Genomic DNA, 5470 nt, shown 5'->3' on the forward strand with positions numbered 1-5470 from the left:
TGGTTGGATCTCCATGCTGGCCAAAGGACTCTCAAGAGTCTTCTCCAACACCACAGTTCAAAAGTATCAATTCTCTGGTGCTCATCTTTCTTTATAGTCCAACTCTCTCATCCATACATGACTAGTGGAAAAACCATAGCCTTGACTAGATGGACCTTTGTTGGCAAAGCAATGTCTCTGCTTTTTAATGTTCTGTTTAAGTTGGTCATTACTTCCCTGGTGGCTCAGACGGTAAAGCGTCTGTCTACGATGCGGGAGACCCAGGTTCGATCCCTGGGTTGGGAAGATCCCTTGGAGAAGGAAATGGCAATCCACTCCAGTACTATTGCCTGGAAAATCCCATGGACAGAGGAGCCTGGTAGGCTATAGTCTATGGGGTCGCAAGGAGTCGGACACAACTGAGCGCCTTCACGTTCACATTAGGTTGGTCATAACTTTTCTTACAAGGAGCAAGTGTCTTTTAATTCCATGGCTGCAGTCACCATCTGCAGTGATTTTGGGGCCCCAAAATAAAGTCAGTCACTGTTTCCACTGTTTCCCCCTCTATTTGCCATGAAGTGATGGGACCAGATGCCATGATTTTAGTTTTCTGAGTGTTGAGTTTTAAGCCAACTTTTTCACTCTCCTCTTTCACTTTCATCACGAGGCTCTTTAGTTCTTCTTCACTTTCTGCCATAACGGTGGTGTCATCTGCATACCAGAGGTTATTGATCTTTCTCTGGGCAATCTTCATTCTAGTTTGTGCTTCATCTAGTCCAGAATATATCATGATGTACTCTCCATATAAGTTAAATAAGCAGGGTGACAAAATACAGCCTTGATGTACTCCTTTACCAATTTGAAACAGTCTGTTTTTCCATGTCCAGTTCTAACTGTTGCTTCCTGACCTGCACACAGATTTCTCAAGAGGCAGTTCAGGTGGTCTCGTATTCCCATCTCTTTAAGAATTTCCCAGAGTTTGTTGTGGTCTTCAGTCACAGGCTTTGGCCATAATCAATAAAGCAGAAGTAGATGTTTTTCTGAAACTCTCTTGCTTTTTTGATGATCCAGTGGATGTTGGCAATTTGATCTCTGGATCCTCTGCCTTTTCTAAATCCAGCTTGAATATCTGGAAGTTCTTAGTTCACGTACAGTTGAAGCCTCGTTTGGAGAATTTTGAGCATTACTTTGTTAGCGTGTGAGATGACTGTAGTTTTGTAGTAGTCTGAGCATTCTTTGGCATTGCCTTTCTTTGGGGTTGAAATGAAAACTGATCTTTTCCAGCTCGGTGGCCACTGCTGCATTTTCCAAATTTGCTGGCATATTGAGTGCAGCACTTTCACAGCATCAACTTTAAGGATTTGAAATAGATCAATGGGAATTCCATCTCCTCCACTAGCTTTGTTCATAATGATATTTCTTAAGGACCACTTGATTTCACATTCCAGGATGTCTGGCTCTAGGTGAGTGGTCACATCATCATGACTATCTGGGACACGAAGATCTTTTTTGTATAGTTCTTCTGTGTATTCTTGCCACCTCTTTTAATATCTTCTGCTCTGTTAGGTCCATACAATGTCTGTCCTTTATTGAGCCCATCTTTGCATGAAATATTCCCTTGTTATCTCTAAATTTCTTGAAGAGATTGCTAATCTTTCCCATTTTTTTGTCTTCCTCTATTTCTTTGCATTGATCACTGAGGAAGGCTTTCTTATCTCTCCTTGCTATTTTTTGGAACTCTGCATTCAAATGGGTATATCTTTCCTTTTCTACTTTGCCTTTTGCTTCTCTTCTTTTCTCAGCTATTTGTAAGGCCTCCTCAGATAACCATTTTGCCATTTTGCATTTTATTTTCTTGGTGATGGTCTTGATCACTCCCTGCTGCACAATGTCACGAACCTCTGCCCATAGTTCTTCAGGCAGTCTATCAGATCTAACCCCTTGAATCTATTTGTCACTTCCCCTGTATAATCATAAGGGATTTGATTTAGGTCTTACCTGAATGGTCTAGTGGTTTTCCCTACTTTCTTCAATAGGCACCAAGAATATTTCTGATTGTTTCACACAAATAAACTTGAAAGCAATACTTGTATTTGTTAAATATATACAGCTGTTGTTGTTCAGTCATCAAGTTCTGTCTAACTCTTTACAACCCCATGGACTGCAGCATGCCAGGCCTTCCTAGTCCTCACCTTCTCCTGGAGTTTTCTCAAATTCAAGTCCACTGCATCGGTGATGTCATCCAGCCATCTCATCCTCTGTCACCCTCTTCTTCTGCTTTCAATCCTTCCAGCATCAGGGTCTTTTTCAATGAGTGTCTCTCTCTCTATATGTGTGTGTGTGTGTGTGTATGAGACTGCCAGGCTTCCCTGGTGGCTCAGACTGTAAAGAGTCCACCTGCAATGTGGGAGGCCTAGGATCAATCCCTAGGTTGGGAAGATCCCCTGGAGATATGAATGGCAACCCACTCCAGTATTCTTGCCTGGAAAATCCTCATGGACAGAGGAGCCTGGAGGGCCACAGTTCATGGGCTCTCAAAGAGTCTGAAATGACTATGGGACTAAGCACACATGCATGAGATTGTCATTTTTATATAGACAATAAAACTGAGGCACAAAGACACACTATATTTTGCCAAAGATCACATACAAAGGGGCTGGTAGAACTGGAATTCAGAATCAGGCATTTAACTTGTGAGGGGTTGAATCACATCTTAAAATAAAAAATAAAGTTTGGCAAGTAGACAAAAGTTAAAAATGGAATTCTATTCAAAGTTTGTGAAGTGTTTTGAAAAGTTCTCTTTCTTGGTAATTAAAAAAAAAAATCTTTAATGAAGTCAAAAAAAGTAGGGCCTGGCTCAAAGATACTCCAACTACACTGATTGATAGAAATTGAATGAGTTATGTATTAGAGATATGAGCACTCTCTGTCCATATTAAAGCAGACCCTAGCAAACAGAAGAAACAATGCATACTTAAATTTATGTATTCAAAATTACTGATTATGGGGGCTTTACAAATTGGGTTTTAAAATCTGAGATGACATAAGTTGGTTAAGGAGGCCATATTTTGTGGGGTTGGGTGACTGGCAAAACTTAGCAAGCTGTTGAATATTAATTAAAGTGAAAACATGGAATTAAGGACAAACATTCCAAAGAGTTTGCACCCATTAATCTAAGATAGCTGTACCATAGATAAGTAGATAAGTGAAGTAAAGATAGACTTATCTCTATTTATCTCAAATAAAGGTCACTGTCTGTGAATCACTGCCATATATACGGCATTCAAGGTTGTCTAAATCTTCTAGAAAGAGAAGGAAAGGAGAGTGAAAGGGTAAGGTTAGAATTCCGAAGAGTAATACCCATTAGAGGGTAGAAGAAAGGAAGTCTACATGAGTGGACTATGGTAGGAGGGGTGAAATCACATTTAGAATCAAACCCCATACCCACCAGAAATACTCAGAGGGCTCAAACAAACCTTTGTTGCACCAGGACCCAGAGACCCTATGAGACTGAGACAGAACTGTGTTTGAGTATCTCCTGTGGAGGTACATGTCAGCAGTGGACTGTTGCAGGGGCATGGCCTCTGGGTGCAGAGGACCTGGGTATGGCATAAGCCTTCTTGGAAGAGGTCACCATTAAGTCCACCAGAAAGCCCAGGACTTACACAGGACTGGGAAACAAACTCTTCTTGGGCACAAACAGAACCTTGTGCACACTAGGACCCAGGAGAAAGGAGCGGTGACCCAACAAGAGACTGACCCAGACTTGCCCATAGTCCCCAGTAGTCTCCAGTGGATGTGTGGGTCAGCAGTGGCATGCTGAGAAGGCTGGGGGCACTGACTGTAGTAGTGCATGCATGGGACATGTTGATGGAGGTCGCCATTATCTTCATTACCTCCACCATAGCTTGGACAAAGGTAAATAACAGGGAAGGAACACAGCTCCATCCACCAACAGAAATTTGGATTAAAGATTTACTGATCATGACCCCACCCATCAGAACAAGACCCAATTTCCCCCTCAGTCACTCTCCCATCAGGAGCCTTCCATAAGCCTCTTATCCTTCTCCATCAGAGGGGAGACAGACTGAAAACCACAATCACAGAAAACTAACCAATCTGATCACATGGACCACAGCCTTCTCTAACTCAGTGAAACAATGAGCCATGCCATGTAGGGCCACCCAAGACGGATGGGTCATGGTGGAGAGTTCTGACAAAACGTGGTCCACTGGAAAAGGTAATGGCAAACCACTTCAGTATTCTTGCCTTGGGAACCTCATGAATAGTATCAAAAAGCAAAAAGACATGACACTGATAAATGAACTCCCAGGTCGGTAGGTGCCCAATATGCTACTGGAGACCAGTGGAGAAATAACTCCAGAAAGAATGAAGAGACAGAGCCAAAGCAAAAACAATGCCCAGTTGTGGATGTGACTGGTGATGGAAGTAAAGTCCAACATTGCTGTAAAGCGCAATATTGCATAGGATCCTGGAATGTTGGGTCCAGAATCAAGGAAAATTGGAAGTGGTCAAACAGGAGATGGCAAGAGTGAACATTGACATTTTAGGAATCAGTGAACTAAAATGGACTGGAATGGGTGAGTTTAACTCAGATGACCATTATATAAACTACTGTGGGCAAGAATACCTTAGAAGAAATGGAGTAGTCATCATAGTCAACAAAAGGTCTGAAACACAGTACTTGGACGCAATCTCAAAAATGACAGAATGATCTCTGTTCATTTCTAAGGCAAGCCATTCAATATCACAGTAATCCAAGTCTATGCCCTGACCAGTAATGCTGAGGAAGCTGAAGTTGAATCGTTCTATGAAGACATACAAGACCTTCTAGAACTAACACCCAAAAAAGATGTCCTTTTCATTATAGGGGACTGGAATGCAAAAGTAGGAAGTCAAGAAATACGAGAAGTAATAGGGAAATTTGACCTTGGAGTACAAAATGAATCAGGGCAAAGGCTAATAGAGCTTTGCCAGGAGAACACACTGGTCATAGCAAACACCCTCTTCCAACAACACACAAGAAGACTCTACACGTGGACATCACCAGATGGTCAATACTGAAATCAGATTGATTATATTCTTTGCACCTGAAGATGGAGAAGTTCTATACAGTCAGCAAAAACAAGACTGGGAGCTGACTGTGGCTCAGATCATGAATACCTTATTGCCAAATTCAGACTTATATTGAAGAAAGTAAGGAAAACCACTAGACCATTCAGGTATAACCTAAATCAAATCCCTTATGATTATACAGTGGAAGTGACAAATAGATTCAAGGGATTAGATCTGATATACTGACTGAAGAACTATGGACAGAGTTTCGTGACATTGTACAGGAGGCAGAGATCAAGACATTCCCCAAGAAAAGAATTGCAAAAAGGCAAAGTGGTTATCTGAGGAGGTCTTACAAATAGCTGAGAAAAGAAGAGAAGCAAAAGGCAAAGGAGAAAAGGAAAGATATATCCAT

The 5470-nt window shown here is 41.6% G+C and overlaps 1 non-coding gene across 1 annotated transcript; it reads left to right on the forward strand.

The window, feature by feature from the left end:
* The first annotated feature begins 213 nt into the window (after positions 1 to 213).
* Positions 214 to 285, forward strand: TRNAR-ACG (transfer RNA arginine (anticodon ACG)). Its single transcript has one exon. It is a non-coding gene; the product is annotated as a tRNA-Arg (tRNA).
* Positions 286 to 5470: the final 5185 nt, after the last annotated feature.

This window comes from Bos taurus, chromosome 6 (assembly GCF_002263795.3).
Source record: "Bos taurus isolate L1 Dominette 01449 registration number 42190680 breed Hereford chromosome 6, ARS-UCD2.0, whole genome shotgun sequence".
Lineage (NCBI taxonomy): Eukaryota > Metazoa > Chordata > Mammalia > Artiodactyla > Bovidae > Bos > Bos taurus.